General features: G+C 36.5%; 1 pseudogene; it reads right to left on the bottom strand.

Moving 5' to 3' along the window:
* Positions 1-951: 951 nt before the first annotated feature.
* LOC143614363 (protein INVOLVED IN DE NOVO 2-like) lies at positions 952-24,435 on the bottom strand (annotated as a pseudogene).
* Between the last annotated feature and the right edge of the window lie 137 nt (positions 24,436-24,572).

The following is a 24,572-nucleotide window of genomic DNA, read 5'->3' as shown; positions in this document are numbered from 1 at the left end:
TGACACTGGATGACATTCATGTTGAATAGGATGAGAATTGTGTCTGTTACTAAATTTTGTTACTAAATTTAGGACATTGGTTTGGTGTAGACTTTTAATGTAATATTAATGAATGGACAACTGGAAGGTGAAAAATATACAACTTCCGATTTAGTTAATATGTATTTGATTTTTATTGTGTTCAAGGATCGTACACATTTACATCTTCCTATCATGTTTTAAAGCAGTATCATTTTTTCTCCCGTGCTTATCTTAACTTCCAAATTGATTGAGGTTAGGTAATAGTTTCCTTAATCTCGCCAAAGTGAGCAAATCTTTCAAGCGATATTACTATATTATAGCTTTTTGGTCTTATCTTCTTCGTGTCGGCTTGAATCTTACTTTAAAAATACATGGAGATCAAACTCTATATTAGCAAAACTTTCCAAGTGAAATTACTAGCTAGTTACTGCGATCTATAATACCAAGTGATAGTGAAACGTTGTCATGTAGGTGCCACCTAGGCAAGAAGAGTTTCGTTATCACTAAACATGGTAAGTGATGGCGAGTGCCTTTTTCTAATTATTTAATGTATTTTGTTAATTACTTTTAAACAATTAATATTAGTTATTTTTAAACAATTACTTATCATCCAAAGTGTATCCAAGCACATCAAACTAAAACGATTAAAAGACCGAAAATACTTTTCTAAAATACGTTAGTTTCCGTTAATACTTACATCGGAATGTACTACCTTAACATAAAACTATTAATATGATGTATAAAGTTTAGTGTTACATGTTTGTTGCAACAGTAAAGTCAAGATAAGCGTTAGAGCAAAGTAATTGGTCAAGTGTGGTTTACTGCAAGATAATTGTGAACTCGATTTTTGATGACTTTGGCAAAAAGTCCATTTTCCTTTCACATTTCCTTAAAGTTACACTTAGCCCTCAAACTACAATATCATTTATATTCATTTTGGAAATTAAAGTAACACGAAATCCATAACTAGCATATATATTAGATTCAGCAACAGATGAAGCAGTTTTAGACAGAAAAACAGAGTTATGCCTTAAACAATACTCCCACATTAAGTGTTTGTTAATACTTAATACTACAAGTTCAAGTTTAAACTACCAATCAAAGTTATACTGCAATCTAGTTTAACGTCTTCTGCAATGTTTAGAGATTTTCCATTGATTAAGAACAACTTCAACGCCTTCTTTCAAGGTTGCCCGTATTCCGTCCATCTTGTTCCAAAGTTCTTGCACTGGTTGAACTCGTTTATTATTTTAGAGCCATAACAACATCATCATACACACCTTTCTGATGTTCGTCTTTTAGGCTTGTAATCTTCTCATCTTCTTCATCCAGAATCTCCAGCATAATCATGTGTCACTTTCACTTTCATAGATTTATCAACATGCTCCTCAAACAATAAGCTATTGATGTTTTATATTAAATAAGTTTATTAAAACCAGAAAAAGAAGGGTATGTGATACCTCACTATTCCCTTCAACGGTGATGATTTTGAAGGGATGCCGGCTAGGATCGGAGATGATCCTCCCACAAAGATGCCAACTTTATGGCATTTTTAGATACCTCCTTTTTATTAATTAGAAAAATGTTTCTTAGCAGCAGCAATAATAGGCTTTTCATCAAGCTCCCCCATTCTCTTCACAACAACATGCACTAGACTAGTATTTCCACTAAAACCCTATTGTCCAAAGTTTAAACAAACATGATCAAAAGAAATTTCAGTGTACATGTTGTCAAGCTAGCCATATTGTTACAATCTAGCCACCTAACCATAACTAATAACATGAATTAGCTCTTTACTGATGGCCTTCAGAATCGATTAACAAAATATGCAGAAATTAAACGAAAATATATTTGAACACAATTGAATATGAACGATTCTTTATTATTGATTTTGTCTTCAATTGATAATTAACAATGGTGGGCTGTGGTGGTATTTATACCCACCGACGGTTATTCACCGAAGATTATTCCGTCAACCGTCGCAACGTTTCACATCTTCCCTATTTACAATATTCACACAAAATATCAACTAATTACAATTTACACCCTAACTTTGTTAACCGAACTATATAACAAAGTTTAATTAAACTATAATAAACTAACGGGATATTTAACGAGATCGGGATTATTCCAACAATCACCCCCTTAATCTCGATCTTGTATAATGACTTGCTATTTCCTCATAGTAGTGTAGTTTGACTCCAAACGAGATAAGCCTCCTGATCCTTCCATTTTGGACATTCACTTTTATAATGTCCAAGCTCGTTGCACTTATGGCATCTCACATGACTTTTATCTTCACGAATAGGTTCGCCTAACTTTCCATGGCCTTTGTCTTCATGAGCTTGTTCACCGTCTTTACTTTTCCTGGACCAACGACCTTTACCCCGGCCATGTCCAAATTTTCCTTGGTTTAAACTCCAGTTTCCACAATGCTTACACTTATGTTCTTTAAACTTTTCTTTTCCAGATGTGTTGGTGAACATAAGTTTATTATGTTTGTCTTCTTACTCGGTTGGCTCCTTGATGCGTTCTTCATATGCTTTTAATCTTCCAATGGCTTCTTGAAACAACATAGTATTCAAATCTTCAAATTGCTCAATTGCAGCAACAATCTGAATGTACTTCTTCGGTACAGATTTAAGTAGTTTTCAGACTAATTTTTTATTACCGATTGTGGATCCAATGTTGTTGGCTTGTGACACGAGTTGACTAATTTTTCCCGTGAAGTCATCGATAGTGTCCATATCTTTCATTTTCAAGGCTCCAAACTCTAATTCAAGAGTTTGTAATCTAGCCTCTTTAACCCTGTCTGCTCCTACAAAACGAGCCTTTAAGTCTACACATATGTCTGCCGCTTTCTTATGATGAGCAACCTGAAGAACAATTTCTTCAGGCATTGCTTGAAAGAAATATGCAATAGCCGTCCTATTTTTCTTAAAATCAAATGCACCTTCTTCTTCTTCGAGTACCTCCGAGATTCCATGAACATCAAAAATTGCTATGATCTTTACTGCCCAAATTGTATAATTTGTTGAATTCAAAATTGGGCATTGTAACGTCATTGATGGTCCTGCTTCCTTTACGGATTCATTATTCTTGCCAGCCATTGACTGAGTCTTCTTCCTTCTCCCAATCTTGATATGACTTGATGTGTCACTATTCAACTTTTACTTTTGCTTTCGGTTGAATTATATATACTTGCGAGTACAGCCCACTGGTCTTTCGGTCACCACTGGATTTGATCAAATCTCTGACAAATTGCTTTTGATCAATTTCTTCCTGGATCAAATCTCGGACCTCCTGTTAGTTGCTAGAAAACTGCCCCATGGTTCTTTCGATTGCTTGATCACACCTCTGCTAAACTGCCCGTGACCAATTACTTCTTGAATCGAAAATATTGAACCTTCTCTGTGATTTGATATTCAACAATCCTTTGAGATTATGGAATCAATTTCAGATGTTCTAAGGTTTTACAGCGATTTAGGGTTTCGATCTTGGGTTAGCAAAATCGCAAACATGGAATCGGTAGTGTTATTCGTGCCTTGCTCTAATACCAATTTGATGGCTTTCAGAATCGAATAACACAATATGCAGAAATTAAACAAAAATATATTTGAACACAATTGAATATGAACGATTTGTTATTATTGATTTTGTCTTCAATTGATAATTTACAATGGTGGTCGGTGGTGGTATTTATACCCATCGACGGTTATTCACCGACGGTTATTCCGTCAACCGTCGCAACGTATCACATCTTCCCTATTTACAATATTCACACAAAATATCAACTAATTACAATTTACACCCTAACTTTGCTAACCGAACTATATAACAAAGTTTAACAAAACTATAATAAACTAACGGGATATTTAACAAGATCGGGATTATTCCAACAATCACCCCCTTAATCTCAATCTTGTATTATGACTTGCTATTTCCTCATGGTAGTGTAGTTTGACTCCAAACGAGATGAGCCTCCTATCCTTCCATTTTGGACATTCACTTTTATAATGTCCGAGCTCGTTACACTTATGGCATCTCACATGACTTTTATCTTCACGGATAGGTTCGCCTAACTTTCCATGGCACCGTCTTTACTTTTCCTGGACCAACGACCTTTACCTCGGCCTTGTCCAAAGTTTCCTTGGTTTAAACTCCAATTGCCACAATGCTTACACTTATGTTCTTCAAACTTTTCTTTTCCAGATGTGTTGATGAACATAAGTTTATTATGTTTGTCTTCTTACTCGGTTGACTCCTTGATGCGTTCTTCATATGCTTTTAATCTTCAAATGGCTTCTTAAAACAATATAGTATTCAAATATGCAAATTGCTCAATTGCAGCAACAATCTGAATGTACTTCTTTGGTACAGATTTAAGTAGTTTTCAGACTAATTTTTTATTATCGATTGTGGATCCAAGGTTGTTGGCTTGTGACACGAGTTGACTAATTTTTCCCGTGAAGTCATCGATAGTGTCCGTATCTTTCATTTTCAAGGCTTCAAACTCTGATTCAAGAGTTTGTAATCTAGCCTCTTTAACCCTGTCTGCTCCCACAAAACGAGCCTTTAAGTCTGCCCATATGTCTGCTGCTTTCTTATGATGAGCAACCTGAAGAACAATTTCTTCAGGCATTGCTTGAAAGAAATATGCAATAGCCATCCTATTTTTCTTAAAATCAAATGCACCTTCTTCTTCTTCGAGTACCTCCGAGATTCCATGAACATCAAAAATTGCTATGATCTTTACTGCCCAAATTGTATAATTTGTTTAATTCAAAATTGGGCATTGTAACGTCATTGATGGTCCTGCTTCCTTTACGGATTCATTATTCTTGCCAGCCATTGACTGAGTCTTCTTCCTTCTCCCAATCTTGATATGACTTGATGTGTCACTATTCAACTTTTACTTTTGCTTTCGGTTGAATTATATATACTTGCGAGTACAGCCCGCTGGTCTTTCGGTCACCACTGGATTTGATCAAATCTCTGTCAAATTGCTTTTGATCAATTTCTTCCTGGATCGAATCTCGGACCTCCTGTTAGTTGCTAGAAAACTGCCCCATGGTTCTTTCGATTGCTTGATCACACCTCTGCTAAACTGCCCGTGACCAATTACTTCTTAAATCGAAAATATTAAACCTCCTCTGTGATTTGATATTCAACAATCCTTTGAGATTATGGAATCAATTTCAGATGTTCTAAGGTTTTACAGCGATTTAGGGTTTCGATCTTGGGTTAGCAAAATCGCAAACATGGAATCGGTAGTGTTATTCGTGCCTTGCTCTAATACCAATTTGATGGCTTTCAGAATCGATTAACACAATATGCAGAAATTAAACAAAAATATATTTGAACACAATTGAATATGAACGATTCGTTATTATTGATTTTGTCTTCAATTGATAATTTACAATGGTGGTCGGTGGTGGTATTTATACCCATCGACGGTTATTCACCGACGGTTATTCCGTCAACCGTCGCAACGTATCACATCTTCCCTATTTACAATATTCACACAAAATATCAACTAATTACAATTTACACCCTAACTTTGCTAACCGAACTATATAACAAAGTTTAACTAAACTATAATAAACTAACGGGATATTTAACAAGATCGGGATTATTCCAACAATCACCCCCTTAATCTCAATCTTGTATTATGACTTGCTATTTCCTCATGGTAGTGTAGTTTGACTCCAAACGAGATGAGCCTCCTATCCTTCCATTTTGGACATTCACTTTTATAATGTCCGAGCTCGTTACACTTATGGCATCTCACATGACTTTTATCTTCACGGATAGGTTCGCCTAACTTTCCATGGCACCGTCTTTACTTTTCCTGGACCAACGACCTTTACCTCGGCCTTGTCCAAAGTTTCCTTGGTTTAAACTCCAATTGCCACAATGCTTACACTTATGTTCTTCAAACTTTTCTTTTCCAGATGTGTTGATGAACATAAGTTTATTATGTTTGTCTTCTTACTCGGTTGACTCCTTGATGCGTTCTTCATATGCTTTTAATCTTCAAATGGCTTCTTAAAACAATATAGTATTCAAATTTGCAAATTGCTCAATTGCAGCAACAATCTGAATGTACTTCTTTGGTACAGATTTAAGTAGTTTTCAAACTAATTTTTTATCATCGATTGTGGATCCAAGGTTGTTGGCTTGTGACACGAGTTGACTAATTTTTCCCGTGAAGTCATCGATAGTGTCCGTATCTTTCATTTTCAAGGCTTCAAACTCTGATTCAAGAGTTTGTAATCTAGCCTCTTTAACCCTGTCTGCTCCCACAAAACGAGCCTTTAAGTCTGCCCATATGTCTGCTGCTTTCTTATGATGAGCAACCTGAAGAACAATTTCTTCAGGCATTGCTTGAAAGAAATATGCAATAGCCATCCTATTTTTCTTAAAATCAAATGCACCTTCTTCTTCTTCGAGTACCTCCGAGATTCCATGAACATCAAAAATTGCTATGATCTTTACTGCCCAAATTGTATAATTTGTTGAATTCAAAATTGGGCATTGTAACGTCATTGATGGTCCTGCTTCCTTTACGGATTCATTATTCTTGCCAGCCAGCCATTGACTGATTCTTCTTCCTTCTCCCAATCTTGATATGACTTGATGTGTCACTATTCAACTTTTACTTTTGCTTTCGGTTGAATTATATATACTTGCGAGTACAGCCCACTGGTCTTTCGGTCACCACTGGATTTGATCAAATCTCTGACAAATTGCTTTTGATCAATTTCTTCCTGGATCGAATCTCGGACCTCCTGTTAGTTGCTAGAAAACTGCCCCATGGTTCTTTCGATTGCTTGATCACACCTCTGCTAAACTGCCCGTGACCAATTACTTCTTGAATCGAAAATATTGAACCTCCTCTGTGATTTGATATTCAACAATCCTTTGAGATTATGGAATCAATTTCAGATGTTCTAAGGTTTTACAGCGATTTAGGGTTTCGATCTTGGGTTAGCAAAATCGCAAACATGGAATCGGTAGTGTTATTCGTGCCTTGCTCTAATACCAATTTGATGGCTTTCAGAATCGAATAACACAATATGCAGAAATTAAACAAAAATATATTTGAACACAATTGAATATGAACGATTTGTTATTATTGATTTTGTCTTCAATTGATAATTTACAATGGTGGTCGGTGGTGGTATTTATACCCATCGACGGTTATTCACCGACGGTTATTCCGTCAACCGTCGCAACGTATCACATCTTCCCTATTTACAATATTCACACAAAATATCAACTAATTACAATTTACACCCTAACTTTGCTAACCGAACTATATAACAAAGTTTAACTAAACTATAATAAACTAACGGGATATTTAACAAGATCGGGATTATTCCAACAATCACCCCCTTAATCTCAATCTTGTATTATGACTTGCTATTTCCTCATGGTAGTGTAGTTTGACTCCAAACGAGATGAGCCTCATATCCTTCCATTTTGGACATTCACTTTTATAATGTCCGAGCTCGTTACACTTATGGCATCTCACATGACTTTTATCTTCACGGATAGGTTCGCCTAACTTTCCATGGCACCGTCTTTACTTTTCCTGGACCAACGACCTTTACCTCGGCCTTGTCCAAAGTTTCCTTGGTTTAAACTCCAATTGCCACAATGCTTACACTTATGTTCTTCAAACTTTTCTTTTCCAGATGTGTTGATGAACATAAGTTTATTATGTTTGTCTTCTTACTCGATTGACTCCTTGATGCGTTCTTCATATGCTTTTAATCTTCAAATGGCTTCTTAAAACAATATAGTATTCAAATATGCAAATTGCTCAATTGCAGCAACAATCTGAATGTACTTCTTTGGTACAGATTTAAGTAGTTTTCAGACTAATTTTTTATTATCGATTGTGGATCCAAGGTTGTTGGCTTGTGACACGAGTTGACTAATTTTTCCCGTGAAGTCATCGATAGTGTCCGTATCTTTCATTTTCAAGGCTTCAAACTCTGATTCAAGAGTTTGTAATCTAGCCTCTTTAACCCTGTCTGCTCCCACAAAACGAGCCTTTAAGTCTGCCCATATGTCTGCTGCTTTCTTATGATGAGCAACCTGAAGAACAATTTCTTCAGGCATTGCTTGAAAGAAATATGCAATAGCCATCCTATTTTTCTTAAAATCAAATGCACCTTCTTCTTCTTCGAGTACCTCCGAGATTCCATGAACATCAAAAATTGCTATGATCTTTACTGCCCAAATTGTATAATTTGTTGAATTCAAAATTGGGCATTGTAACGTCATTGATGGTCCTGCTTCCTTTACGGATTCATTATTCTTGCCAGCCATTGACTGAGTCTTCTTCCTTCTCCCAATCTTGATATGACTTGATGTGTCACTATTCAACTTTTACTTTTGCTTTTGGTTGAATTATATATACTTGCGAGTACAGCCCACTGGTCTTTCGGTCACCACTGGATTTGATCAAATCTCTGACAAATTGCTTTTGATCAATTTCTTCCTGGATCGAATCTCGGACCTCCTGTTAGTTGCTAGAAAACTGCCCCATGGTTCTTTCGATTGCTTGATCACACCTCAGCTAAACTGCCCGTGACCAATTACTTCTTGAATCGAAAATATTGAACCTCCTCTGTGATTTGATATTCAACAATCCTTTGAGATTATGGAATCAATTTCAGATGTTCTAAGGTTTTACAGCGATTTAGGGTTTCGATCTTGGGTTAGCAAAATCGCAAACATGGAATCGGTAGTGTTATTCGTGCCTTGCTCTAATACCAATTTGATGGCTTTCAGAATCGAATAACACAATATGCAGAAATTAAACAAAAATATATTTGAACACAATTGAATATGAACGATTTGTTATTATTGATTTTGTCTTCAATTGATAATTTACAATGGTGGTCGGTGGTGGTATTTATACCCATCGACGGTTATTCACCGACGGTTATTCCGTCAACCGTCGCAACGTATCACATCTTCCCTATTTACAATATTCACCCAAAATGTCAACTAATTACAATTTACACCCTAACTTTGCTAACCGAACTATATAACAAAGTTTAACAAAACTATAATAAACTAACGGGATATTTAACAAGATCGGGATTATTCCAACAATCACCCCCTTAATCTCAATCTTGTATTATGACTTGCTATTTCCTCATGGTAGTGTAGTTTGACTCCAAACGAGATGAGCCTCCTATCCTTCCATTTTGGACATTCACTTTTATAATGTCCGAGCTCGTTACACTTATGGCATCTCACATGACTTTTATCTTCACGGATAGGTTCGCCTAACTTTCCATGGCACCGTCTTTACTTTTCCTGGACCAACGACCTTTACCTCGGCCTTGTCCAAAGTTTCCTTGGTTTAAACTCCAATTGCCACAATGCTTACACTTATGTTCTTCAAACTTTTCTTTTCCAGATGTGTTGATGAACATAAGTTTATTATGTTTGTCTTCTTACTCGGTTGACTCCTTGATGCGTTCTTCATATGCTTTTAATCTTCAAATGGCTTCTTAAAACAATATAGTATTCAAATTTGCAAATTGCTCAATTGCAGCAACAATCTGAATGTACTTCTTTGGTACAGATTTAAGTAGTTTTCAGACTAATTTTTTATTATCGATTGTGGATCCAAGGTTGTTGGCTTGTGACACGAGTTGACTAATTTTTCCCGTGAAGTCATCGATAGTGTCCGTATCTTTCATTTTCAATGCTTCAAACTCTGATTCAAGAGTTTGTAATCTAGCCTCTTTAACCCTGTCTGCTCCCACAAAACGAGCCTTTAAGTCTGCCCATATGTCTGCTGCTTTCTTATAATGAGCAACCTGAAGAACAATTTCTTCAGGCATTGCTTGAAAGAAATATGCAATAGCCATCCTATTTTTCTTAAAATCAAATGCACCTTCTTCTTCTTCGAGTACCTCCGAGATTCCATGAACATCAAAAATTGCTATGATCTTTACTCCCCAAATTGTATAATTTGTTAAATTCAAAATTGGGCATTGTAACGTCATTGATGGTCCTGCTTCCTTTACGGATTCATTATTCTTGCCAGCCATTGACTGAGTCTTCTTCCTTCTCCCAATCTTGATATGACTTGATGTGTCACTATTCAACTTTTACTTTTGCTTTCGGTTGAATTATATATACTTGCGAGTACAGCCCGCTGGTCTTTCGGTCACCACTGGATTTGATCAAATCTCTATCAAATTGCTTTTGATCAATTTCTTCCTGGATCGAATCTCAGACCTCCTGTTAGTTGCTAGAAAACTGCCCCATGGTTCTTTCGATTGCTTGATCACACCTCTGCTAAACTGCCCGTGACCAATTACTTCTTAAATCGAAAATATTGAACCTCCTCTGTGATTTGATATTCAACAATCCTTTGAGATTATGGAATCAATTTCAGATGTTCTAAGGTTTTACAGCGATTTAGGGTTTCGATCTTGGGTTAGCAAAATCGCAAACATGGAATCGGTAGTGTTATTCGTGCCTTGCTCTAATACCAATTTGATGGCTTTCAGAATCGATTAACACAATATGCAGAAATTAAACAAAAATATATTTGAACACAATTGAATATGAACGATTCGTTATTATTGATTTTTTCTTCAATTGATAATTTACAATGGTGGTCGGTGGTGGTATTTATACCCATCGACGGTTATTCACCGACGGTTATTCCGTCAACCGTCGCAAGGTATCACATCTTCCCTATTTACAATATTCACACAAAATATCAACTAATTACAATTTACACCCTAACTTTGCTAACCGAACTATATAACAAAGTTTAACTAAACTATAATAAACTAACGGGATATTTAACAAGATCGGGATTATTCCAACAATCACCCCCTTAATCTCAATCTTGTATTATGACTTGCTATTTCCTCATGGTAGTGTAGTTTGACTCCAAACGAGATGAGCCTCCTATCCTTCCATTTTGGACATTCACTTTTATAATGTCCGAGCTCGTTACACTTATGGCATCTCACATGACTTTTATCTTCACGGATAGGTTCGCCTAACTTTCCATGGCACCGTCTTTACTTTTCCTGGACCAACGACCTTTACCTCGGCCTTGTCCAAAGTTTCCTTGGTTTAAACTCCAATTGCCACAATGCTTACACTTATGTTCTTCAAACTTTTCTTTTCCAGATGTGTTGATGAACATAAGTTTATTATGTTTGTCTTCTTACTCGGTTGACTCCTTGATGCGTTCTTCATATGCTTTTAATCTTCAAATGGCTTCTTAAAACAATATAGTATTCAAATATGCAAATTGCTCAATTGCAGCAACAATCTGAATGTACTTCTTTGGTACAGATTTAAGTAGTTTTCAGACTAATTTTTTATTATCGATTGTGGATCCAAGGTTGTTGGCTTGTGACACGAGTTGACTAATTTTTCCCGTGAAGTCATCGATAGTGTCCGTATCTTTCATTTTCAAGGCTTCAAACTCTGATTCAAGAGTTTGTAATCTAGCCTCTTTAACCCTGTCTGCTCCCACAAAACGAGCCTTTAAGTCTGCCCATATGTCTGCTGCTTTCTTATGATGAGCAACCTGAAGAACAATTTCTTCAGGCATTGCTTGAAAGAAATATGCAATAGCCATCCTATTTTTCTTAAAATCAAATGCACCTTCTTCTTCTTCGAGTACCTCCGAGATTCCATGAACATCAAAAATTGCTATGATCTTTACTGCCCAAATTGTATAATTTGTTTAATTCAAAATTGGGCATTGTAACGTCATTGATGGTCCTGCTTCCTTTACGGATTCATTATTCTTGCCAGCCATTGACTGAGTCTTCTTCCTTCTCCCAATCTTGATATGACTTGATGTGTCACTATTCAACTTTTACTTTTGCTTTCGGTTGAATTATATATACTTGCGAGTACAGCCCGCTGGTCTTTCGGTCACCACTGGATTTGATCAAATCTCTGTCAAATTGCTTTTGATCAATTTCTTCCTGGATCGAATCTCGGACCTCCTGTTAGTTGCTAGAAAACTGCCCCATGGTTCTTTCGATTGCTTGATCACACCTCTGCTAAACTGCCCGTGACCAATTACTTCTTAAATCGAAAATATTAAACCTCCTCTGTGATTTGATATTCAACAATCCTTTGAGATTATGGAATCAATTTCAGATGTTCTAAGGTTTTACAGCGATTTAGGGTTTCGATCTTGGGTTAGCAAAATCGCAAACATGGAATCGGTAGTGTTATTCGTGCCTTGCTCTAATACCAATTTGATGGCTTTCAGAATCGATTAACACAATATGCAGAAATTAAACAAAAATATATTTGAACACAATTGAATATGAACGATTCGTTATTATTGATTTTGTCTTCAATTGATAATTTACAATGGTGGTCGGTGGTGGTATTTATACCCATCGACGGTTATTCACCGACGGTTATTCCGTCAACCGTCGCAACGTATCACATCTTCCCTATTTACAATATTCACACAAAATATCAACTAATTACAATTTACACCCTAACTTTGCTAACCGAACTATATAACAAAGTTTAACTAAACTATAATAAACTAACGGGATATTTAACAAGATCGGGATTATTCCAACAATCACCCCCTTAATCTCAATCTTGTATTATGACTTGCTATTTCCTCATGGTAGTGTAGTTTGACTCCAAACGAGATGAGCCTCCTATCCTTCCATTTTGGACATTCACTTTTATAATGTCCGAGCTCGTTACACTTATGGCATCTCACATGACTTTTATCTTCACGGATAGGTTCGCCTAACTTTCCATGGCACCGTCTTTACTTTTCCTGGACCAACGACCTTTACCTCGGCCTTGTCCAAAGTTTCCTTGGTTTAAACTCCAATTGCCACAATGCTTACACTTATGTTCTTCAAACTTTTCTTTTCCAGATGTGTTGATGAACATAAGTTTATTATGTTTGTCTTCTTACTCGGTTGACTCCTTGATGCGTTCTTCATATGCTTTTAATCTTCAAATGGCTTCTTAAAACAATATAGTATTCAAATTTGCAAATTGCTCAATTGCAGCAACAATCTGAATGTACTTCTTTGGTACAGATTTAAGTAGTTTTCAAACTAATTTTTTATCATCGATTGTGGATCCAAGGTTGTTGGCTTGTGACACGAGTTGACTAATTTTTCCCGTGAAGTCATCGATAGTGTCCGTATCTTTCATTTTCAAGGCTTCAAACTCTGATTAAAGAGTTTGTAATCTAGCCTCTTTAACCCTGTCTGCTCCCACAAAACGAGCCTTTAAGTCTGCCCATATGTCTGCTGCTTTCTTATGATGAGCAACCTGAAGAACAATTTCTTCAGGCATTGCTTGAAAGAAATATGCAATAGCCATCCTATTTTTCTTAAAATCAAATGCACCTTCTTCTTCTTCGAGTACCTCCGAGATTCCATGAACATCAAAAATTGCTATGATCTTTACTGCCCAAATTGTATAATTTGTTGAATTCAAAATTGGGCATTGTAACGTCATTGATGGTCCTGCTTCCTTTACGGATTCATTATTCTTGCCAGCCAGCCATTGACTGATTCTTCTTCCTTCTCCCAATCTTGATATGACTTGATGTGTCACTATTCAACTTTTACTTTTGCTTTCGGTTGAATTATATATACTTGCGAGTACAGCCCACTGGTCTTTCGGTCACCACTGGATTTGATCAAATCTCTGACAAATTGCTTTTGATCAATTTCTTCCTGGATCGAATCTCGGACCTCCTGTTAGTTGCTAGAAAACTGCCCCATGGTTCTTTCGATTGCTTGATCACACCTCTGCTAAACTGCCCGTGACCAATTACTTCTTGAATCGAAAATATTGAACCTCCTCTGTGATTTGATATTCAACAATCCTTTGAGATTATGGAATCAATTTCAGATGTTCTAAGGTTTTACAGCGATTTAGGGTTTCGATCTTGGGTTAGCAAAATCGCAAACATGGAATCGGTAGTGTTATTCGTGCCTTGCTCTAATACCAATTTGATGGCTTTCAGAATCGAATAACACAATATGCAGAAATTAAACAAAAATATATTTGAACACAATTGAATATGAACGATTTGTTATTATTGATTTTGTCTTCAATTGATAATTTACAATGGTGGTCGGTGGTGGTATTTATACCCATCGACGGTTATTCACCGACGGTTATTCCGTCAACCGTCGCAACGTATCACATCTTCCCTATTTACAATATTCACACAAAATATCAACTAATTACAATTTACACCCTAACTTTGCTAACCGAACTATATAACAAAGTTTAACTAAACTATAATAAACTAACGGGATATTTAACAAGATCGGGATTATTCCAACAATCACCCCCTTAATCTCAATCTTGTATTATGACTTGCTATTTCCTCATGGTAGTGTAGTTTGACTCCAAACGAGATGAGCCTCCTATCCTTCCATTTTGGACATTCACTTTTATAATGTCCGAGCTCATTACACTTATGGCATCTCACATGACTTTTATCTTCACGGATAGGTTCGCCTAACTTTCCATGGCACCGTCTTTACTTTTCCTGGACCAACGACCTTTACCTCGGCCTTGTCCAAAGTTTCCTTGGTTTAAACTCCAATTGCCACAATGCTTACACTTATGTTCTTCAAACTTTTCTTTTCCAGATGTGTTGATGAACATAAGTTTATTATGTTTGTCTTCTTACTCGATTGACTCCTTGATGCGTTCTTCATATGCTTTTAATCTTCAAATGGCTTCTTAAAACAATATAGTATTCAAATATGCAAATTGCTCAATTGCAGCAACAATCTGAATGTACTTCTTTGGTACAGATTTAAGTAGTTTTCAGACTAATTTTTTATTATCGATTGTGGATCCAAGGTTGTTGGCTTGTGACACGAGTTGACTAATTTTTCCCGTGAAGTCATCGATAGTGTCCGTATCTTTCATTTTCAAGGCTTCAAACTCTGATTCAAGAGTTTGTAATCTAGCCTCTTTAACCCTGTCTGTTCCCACAAAACGAGCCTTTAAGTCTGCCCATATGTCTGCTGCTTTCTTATGATGAGCAACCTGAAGAACAATTTCTTCAGGCATTGCTTGAAAGAAATATGCAATAGCCATCCTATTTTTCTTAAAATCAAATGCACCTTCTTCTTCTTCGAGTACCTCCGAGATTCCATGAACATCAAAAATTGCTATGATCTTTACTGCCCAAATTGTATAATTTGTTTAATTCAAAATTGGGCATTGTAACGTCATTGATGGTCCTGCTTCCTTTACGGATTCATTATTCTTGCCAGCCATTGACTGAGTCTTCTTCCTTCTCCCAATCTTGATATGACTTGATGTGTCACTATTCAACTTTTACTTTTGCTTTCGGTTGAATTATATATACTTGCGAGTACAGCCCGCTGGTCTTTCGGTCACCACTGGATTTGATCAAATCTCTGTCAAATTGCTTTTGATCAATTTCTTCCTGGATCGAATCTCGGACCTCCTGTTAGTTGCTAGAAAACTGCCCCATGGTTCTTTCGATTGCTTGATCACACCTCTGCTAAACTGCCCGTGACCAATTACTTCTTAAATCGAAAATATTGAACCTCCTCTGTGATTTGATATTCAACAATCCTTTGAGATTATGGAATCAATTTCAGATGTTCTAAGGTTTTACAGCGATTTAGGGTTTCGATCTTGGGTTAGCAAAATCGCAAACATGGAATCGGTAGTGTTATTCGTGCCTTGCTCTAATACCAATTTGATGGCTTTCAGAATCGATTAACACAATATGCAGAAATTAAACAAAAATATATTTGAACACAATTGAATATGAACGATTCGTTATTATTGATTTTTTCTTCAATTGATAATTTACAATGGTGGTCGGTGGTGGTATTTATACCCATCGACGGTTATTCACCGACGGTTATTCCGTCAACCGTCGCAACGTATCACATCTTCCCTATTTACAATATTCACACAAAATATCAACTAATTACAATTTACACCCTAACTTTGCTAACCGAACTATATAACAAAGTTTAACTAAACTATAATAAACTAACGGGATATTTAACAAGATCGGGATTATTCCAACAATCACCCCCTTAATCTCAATCTTGTATTATGACTTGCTATTTCCTCATGGTAGTGTAGTTTGACTCCAAACGAGATGAGCCTCCTATCCTTCCATTTTGGACATTCACTTTTATAATGTCCGAGCTCGTTACACTTATGGCATCTCACATGACTTTTATCTTCACGGATAGGTTCGCCTAACTTTCCATGGCACCGTCTTTACTTTTCCTGGACCAACGACCTTTACCTCGGCCTTGTCCAAAGTTTCCTTGGTTTAAACTCCAATTGCCACAATGCTTACACTTATGTTCTTCAAACTTTTCTTTTCCAGATGTGTTGATGAACATAAGTTTATTATGTTTGTCTTCTTACTCGGTTGACTCCTTGATGCGTTCTTCATATGCTTTTAATCTTCAAATGGCTTCTTAAAACAATATAGTATTCAAATATGCAAATTGCTCAATTGCAGCAACAATCTGAATGTACTTCTTTGGTACAGATTTAAGTAGTTTTCAGACTAATTTTTTATTATCGATTGTGGATCCAAGGTTGTTGGCTTGTGACACGAGTTGACTAATTTTTCCCGTGAAGTCATCGATAGTGTCCGTATCTTTCATTTTCAAGGCTTCAAACTCTGATTCAAGAGTTTGTAATCTAGCCTCTTTAACCCTGTCTGCTCCCACAAAACGAGCCTTTAAGTCTGCCCATATGTCTGCTGCTTTCTTATGATGAGCAACCTGAAGAACAATTTCTTCAGGCATTGCTTGAAAGAAATATGCAATAGCCATCCTATTTTTCTTAAAATCAAATGCACCTTCTTCTTCTTCGAGTACCTCCGAGATTCCATGAACATCAAAAATTGCTATGATCTTTACTGCCCAAATTGTATAATTTGTTGAATTCAAAATTGGGCATTGTAACGTCATTGATGGTCCTGCTTCCTTTACGGATTCATTATTCTTGCCAGCCATTGACTGATTCTTCTTCCTTCTCTCAATCTTGATATGACTTGATGTGTCACTATTCAACTTTTACTTTTGCTTTCGGTTGAATTATATATACTTGCGAGTACAGCCCACTGGTCTTTCGGTCACCACTGGATTTGATCAAATCTCTGACAAATTGCTTTTGATCAATTTCTTCCTGGATCGAATCTCGGACCTCCTGTTAGTTGCTAGAAAACTGCCCCATGGTTCTTTCAATTGCTTGATCACACCTCTGCTAAACTGCCCGTGACCAATTACTTCTTGAATCGAAAATATTGAACCTCCTCTGTGATTTGATATTCAACAATCCTTTGAGATTCGGGAATCAATTTCAGATGTTCTAAGGTTTTACAGCGATTTAGGGTTTCGATCTTGGGTTAGCAAAATCGCAAAAATGGAATCGATAGTGTTGTTCGTGCCTTGCTCTAATACCAATTTGATGGCTTTCAGAATCGATTAACACAATATGCAGAAATTAAACAAAAATATATTTGAACACAATTGAATATGAACGATTCGTTATTATTGATTTTGTCTTCAATTGATAATTTACAATGGTGGTCGGTGGTGGTATTTATACCCATCGTCGGTGAATTATTCCGTCAACCGTCGCAACGTATCACATCTTCCCTATTTACAATATTCACACAAAATATCAACTAATTACAATTTACACCCTAACTTTGCTAACCGAACTATATAACAAAGTTTAACTAAACTATAATAAACTAACGGGATATTTAACAAGATCGGGATTATTCCAACAATCACCCCCTTAATCTCAATCTTGTATTATGACTTGCTATTTCCTCATGGTAGTGTAGTTTGACTCCAAACGAGATGAGCCTCCTATCCTTCCATTTTGGACATTCACTTTTATAATGTCCGAGCTCGTTACACTTATGGCATCTCACATGACTTTTATCTTCACGGATAGGTTCGCCTAACTTTCCATGGCACCGTCTTTACTTTTCCTGGACCAACGACCTTTACCTCGGCCTTGTCCAAAGTTTCCTTGGTTTAAACTCCAATTGCCACAATGCTTACACTTATGTTCTTCAAACTTTTCTTTTCCAGATGTGTTGATGAACATAAGTTTATTATGTTTGTCTTCTTACTCGATTGACTCCTTGATGCGTTCTTCATATGCTTTTAATCTTCAAATGGCTTCTTAAAACAATATAGTATTCAAATATGCAAATTGCTCAATTGCAGCAACAATCTGAATGTACTTCTTTGGTACAGATTTAAGTAGTTTTCAGACTAATTTTTTATTATCGATTGTGGATCCAAGGTTGTTGGCTTGTGACACGAGTTGACTAATTTTTCCCGTGAAGTCATCGATAGTGTCCGTATCTTTCATTTTCAAGGCTTCAAACTCTGATTCAAGAGTTTGTAATCTAGCCTCTTTAACCCTGTCTGTTCCCACAAAACGAGCCTTTAAGTCTGCCCATATGTCTGCTGCTTTCTTATGATGAGCAACCTGAAGAACAATTTCTTCAGGCATTGCTTGAAAGAAATATGCAATAGCCATCCTATTTTTCTTAAAATCAAATGCACCTTCTTCTTCTTCGAGTACCTCCGAGATTCCATGAACATCAAAAATTGCTATGATCTTTACTGCCCAAATTGTATAATTTGTTTAATTCAAAATTGGGCATTGTAACGTCATTGATGGTCCTGCTTCCTTTACGGATTCATTATTCTTGCCAGCCATTGATTGAGTCTTCTTCCTTCTCCCAATCTTGATATGACTTGATGTGTCACTATTCAACTTTTACTTTTGCTTTCGGTTGAATTATATATACTTGCGAGTACAGCCCGCTGGTCTTTCGGTCACCACTGGATTTGATCAAATCTCTGTCAAATTGCTTTTGATCAATTTCTTCCTGGATCGAATCTCGGACCTCCTGTTAGTTGCTAGAAAACTGCCCCATGGTTCTTTCGATTGCTTGATCACACCTCTGCTAAACTGCCCGTGACCAATTACTTCTTAAATCGAAAATATTGAACCTCCTCTGTGATTTGATATTCAACAATCCTTTGAGATTATGGAATCAATTTCAGATGTTCTAAGGTTTTACAGCGATTTAGGGTTTCGATCTTGGGTTAGCAAAATCGCAAACATGGAATCGGTAGTGTTATTCGTGCCTTGCTCTAATACCAATTTGATGGCTTTCAGAATCGATTAACACAATATGCAGAAATTAAACAAAAATATATTTGAACACAATTGAATATGAACGATTCGTTATTATTGATTTTTTCTTCAATTGATAATTTACAATGGTGGTCGGTGGTGGTATTTATACCCATCGACGGTTATTCACCGACGGTTATTCCGTCAACCGTCGCAAGGTATCACATCTTCCCTATTTACAATATTCACACAAAATATCAACTAATTACAATTTACACCCTAACTTTGCTAACCGAACTATATAACAAAGTTTAACTAAACTATAATAAACTAACGGGATATTTAACAAGATCGGGATTATTCCAACAATCACCCCCTTAATCTCAATCTTGTATTATGACTTGCTATTTCCTCATGGTAGTGTAGTTTGACTCCAAACGAGATGAGCCTCCTATCCTTCCATTTTGGACATTCACTTTTATAATGTCCGAGCTCGTTACACTTATGGCATCTCACATGACTTTTATCTTCACGGATAGGTTCGCCTAACTTTCCATGGCACCGTCTTTACTTTTCCTGACCAACGACCTTTACCTCGGCCTTGTCCAAAGTTTCCTTGGTTTAAACTCCAATTGCCACAATGCTTACACTTATGTTCTTCAAACTTTTCTTTTCCAGATGTGTTGATGAACATAAGTTTATTATGTTTGTCTTCTTACTCGGTTGACTCCTTGATGCGTTCTTCATATGCTTTTAATCTTCAAATGGCTTCTTAAAACAATATAGTATTCAAATATGCAAATTGCTCAATTGCAGCAACAATCTGAATGTACTTCTTTGGTACAGATTTAAGTAGTTTTCAGACTAATTTTTTATTATCGATTGTGGATCCAAGGTTGTTGGCTTGTGACACGAGTTGACTAATTTTTCCCGTGAAGTCATCGATAGTGTCCGTATCTTTCATTTTCAACGCTTCAAACTCTGATTCAAGAGTTTGTAATCTAGCCTCTTTAACCCTGTCTGCTCCCACAAAACGAGCCTTTAAGTCTGCCCATATGTCTGCTGCTTTCTTATGATGAGCAACCTGAAGAACAATTTCTTCAGGCATTGCTTGAAAGAAATATGCAATAGCCATCCTATTTTTCTTAAAATCAAATGCACCTTCTTCTTCTTCGAGTACCTCCGAGATTCCATGAACATCAAAAATTGCTATGATCTTTACTGCCCAAATTGTATAATTTGTTGAATTCAAAATTGGGCATTGTAACGTCATTGATGGTCCTGCTTCCTTTACGGATTCATTATTCTTGCCAGCCATTGACTGATTCTTCTTCCTTCTCTCAATCTTGATATGACTTGATGTGTCACTATTCAACTTTTACTTTTGCTTTCGGTTGAATTATATATACTTGCGAGTACAGCCCACTGGTCTTTCGGTCACCACTGGATTTGATCAAATCTCTGACAAATTGCTTTTGATCAATTTCTTCCTGGATCGAATCTCGGACCTCCTGTTAGTTGCTAGAAAACTGCCCCATGGTTCTTTCGATTGCTTGATCACACCTCTGCTAAACTGCCCGTGACCAATTACTTCTTGAATCGAAAATATTGAACCTCCTCTGTGATTTGATATTCAACAATCCTTTGAGATTATGGAATCAATTTCAGATGTTCTAAGGTTTTACAGCGATTTAGGGTTTCGATCTTGGGTTAGCAAAATCGCAAACATGGAATCGATAGTGTTGTTCGTGCCTTGCTCTAATACCAATTTGATGGCTTTCAGAATCGATTAACACAATATGCAGAAATTAAACAAAAATATATTTGAACACAATTGAATATGAACGATTCGTTATTATTGATTTTGTCTTCAATTGATAATTTACAATGGTGGTCGGTGGTGGTATTTATACCCATCGTCGGTGAATTATTCCGTCAACCGTCGCAACGTATCACATCTTCCCTATTTACAATATTCACACAAAATATCAACTAATTACAATTTACACCCTAACTTTGCTAACCGAACTATATAACAAAGTTTAACTAAACTATAATAAACTAACGGGATATTTAACAAGATCGGGATTATTCCAACAATCACCCCCTTAATCTCAATCTTGTATTATGACTTGCTATTTCCTCATGGTAGTGTAGTTTGACTCCAAACGAGATGAGCCTCCTATCCTTCCATTTTGGACATTCACTTTTATAATGTCCGAGCTCGTTACACTTATGGCATCTCACATGACTTTTATCTTCACGGATAGGTTCGCCTAACTTTCCATGGCACCGTCTTTACTTTTCCTGGACCAACGACCTTTACCTCGGCCTTGTCCAAAGTTTCCTTGGTTTAAACTCCAATTGCCACAATGCTTACACTTATGTTCTTCAAACTTTTCTTTTCCAGATGTGTTGATGAACATAAGTTTATTATGTTTGTCTTCTTACTCGGTTGACTCCTTGATGCGTTCTTCATATGCTTTTAATCTTCAAATGGCTTCTTAAAACAATATAGTATTCAAATATGCAAATTGCTCAATTGCAGCAACAATCTGAATGTACTTCTTTGGTACAGATTTAAGTAGTTTTCAGACTAATTTTTTATTATCGATTGTGGATCCAAGGTTGTTGGCTTGTGACACGAGTTGACTAATTTTTCCCGTGAAGTCATCGATAGTGTCCGTATCTTTCATTTTCAAGGCTTCAAACTCTGATTCAAGAGTTTGTAATCTAGCCTCTTTAACCCTGTCTGCTCCCACAAAACGAGCCTTTAAGTCTGCCCATATGCCTGCTGCTTTCTTATGATGAGCAACCTGAAGAACAATTTCTTCAGGCATTGCTTGAAAGAAATATGCAATAGCCATCCTATTTTTCTTAAAATCAAATGCACCTTCTTCTTCTTCTAGTACCTCCGAGATTCCATGAACATCAAAAATTGCTATGATCTTTACTGCCCAAATTGTATAATTTGTTAAATTCAAAATTGGGCATTGTAACGTCATTGATGGTCCTGCTTCCTTTACGGATTCATTATTCTTGCCAGCCATTGACTGAGTCTTCTTCCTTCTCCCAATCTTGATATGACTTGATGTGTCACTATTCAACTTTTACTTTTGCTTTCGGTTGAATTATATATACTTGCGAGTACAGCCCGCTGGTCTTTCGGTCACCACTGGATTTGATCAAATCTCTGACAAATTGCTTTTGATCAATTTCTTCCTGGATCGAATCTCGGACCTCCTGTTAGTTGCTAGAAAACTGCCCCATGGTTCTTTCGATTGCTTGATCACACCTCTGCTAAACTGCCCGTGACCAATTACTTCTTGAATCGAAAATATTGAACCTTCTCTGTGATTTGATATTCAACAATCCTTTGAGATTATGGAATCAATTTCAGATGTTCTAAGGTTTTACAGCGATTTTGGGTTTCGATCTTGGGTTAGCAAAATCGCAAACATGGAATCGGTAGTGTTATTCGTGCCTTGCTCTAATACCAATTTGATGGCTTTCAGAATCGATTAACACAATATGCAGAAATTAAACAAAAATATATTTGAACACAATTGAATATGAACGATTCGTTATTATTGATTTTGTCTTCAATTGATAATTTACAATGGTGGTCGGTGGTGGTATTTATACCCATCGACGGTTATTCACCGACGGTTATTCCGTCAACCGTCGCAACGTATCACATCTTCCCTATTTACAATATTCACACAAACTATTAACTAATTACAATTTACACCCTAACTTTGTTAACCGAACTATATAACAAAGTTTAACTAAACTATAATAAACTAACAGGATATTTAACGAGATCGGGATTATTCCAACATTTACGAGCATCCACCAATTCATCATTGCTCATTCGTTCTTTAATTATTAATGCTTGATTAAGCGCTACGAAATCCTCAAGTTCCTCTTCTCTTTCTTTCAGATTATAATTGATGCCATTATGATCTTTGCTTCAGTCATGAGTTTCATCACTTCTACAGCGCTTTTCTTCAGTTGCATGATCTCTAGCTCCAGGTGTTGATTTTCATCAAGCTTCTTTTGAAGCTTGAAAATTTTCTGGTGGAATTTTTCTTTTTCTCCCTGCCATGTTTTATTAAATGCAACATACAAAATTAATCATTAACACATGATTTTATCCGAAAAGTTTGTTAATAAACCTTATAACACTCTTTCATTGACCATTTTTTGTTCCAAAATAGCCAATGCAGTCTGCCAAAATAACATTTCATCACATTAGATATGATCTTGCAGTTCACAAAATAACAAACAATTGAGTACCATTTCCTTCTCATTGTCAAGCTTCCTCTTCTCGGTTTCATTTATAGCTTCACGCGCTTTTAGTCCCTTTTCACGCTCCTCCAGCATCCACTCGGTCCGTTCATGCTCATTGGTAATCATATTAAGCTGCTCTTGTGCCACCTTTTGCACCATTTCCATTTCTAATCAAGAATAAACTAAGATCCAAGCGATGACATATATAACCGAACTTCAATAAACAATCTTGAAAAGACTATACCTTATCTATTAAAGTTCTCATTCCTCACCTCTGTCTCTTTCATAACAAATTCCAACTGATCATCTGTTATGCTGATTTTAGTTTTCAGCCCCAGTATGATTCATCATTTTTTTGTACATCAGCAAAAGTCTTCTAATCACCATTTTTACTAAGATAATCCCCAACAGCACCATAGGAGTTATCATCTTTGCACTTAATTTAACCGATCAAACCAATCTTTCCAGCCATGCTTGTTAACCTCAAGAGCGTTTATAAACTTCCCAAATTCAACCACCGCAAGGCCTGAGCGACCCTGCAACTTCATAAGAAGATGAACTTCAACTCGTTGTAACCACTGTTAGCAACCACACTCATCCAAGGCCAAAAAAATATATCATCATTAGCATTTGGATTTACACTTGCCGACCCAAAGCACTTGATTTTAGCCCGAAACTCCATCTCCAAGTACTCAATAATCCCATATGATTAGCATTTTCTTTTAAATTCTCAATTTTAGATTCTCTCAAAATCTGATTCGCATGCCTGAGTACGTCATTGTAACCGCCGTCTTTGCTATTGGGACAGAACGAATATTTTAAAAGCTTGTCTGAAAGGCAAACTTTGAAACAATCGCCTCTTAGTACCAAGTTAGGATCAATGTCATTTGCATCTCCAATTAGGAGACTCATCGTAGGGGTATTTTGCAATACATATCAAACACAACAACCAAGTAACATTAGATCACTTGTAACAATTTGTAGTTAACATTGGCGACATATTGGTGGGATATTGGTGATATATCGGTTATCAGTCGCCAAGCAAAACA

The sequence above is a fragment of the Bidens hawaiensis genome, unplaced genomic scaffold (assembly GCF_021521415.1).
Source record: "Bidens hawaiensis isolate Kalapana, Puna unplaced genomic scaffold, B.hawaiensis_p1.1 tig00039896_1, whole genome shotgun sequence".
Classification (NCBI taxonomy): domain Eukaryota; kingdom Viridiplantae; phylum Streptophyta; class Magnoliopsida; order Asterales; family Asteraceae; genus Bidens; species Bidens hawaiensis.
The sequence above is the reverse complement of the archived record's forward strand: the minus strand, read 5'-3'. Positions and strand labels throughout refer to the sequence as shown.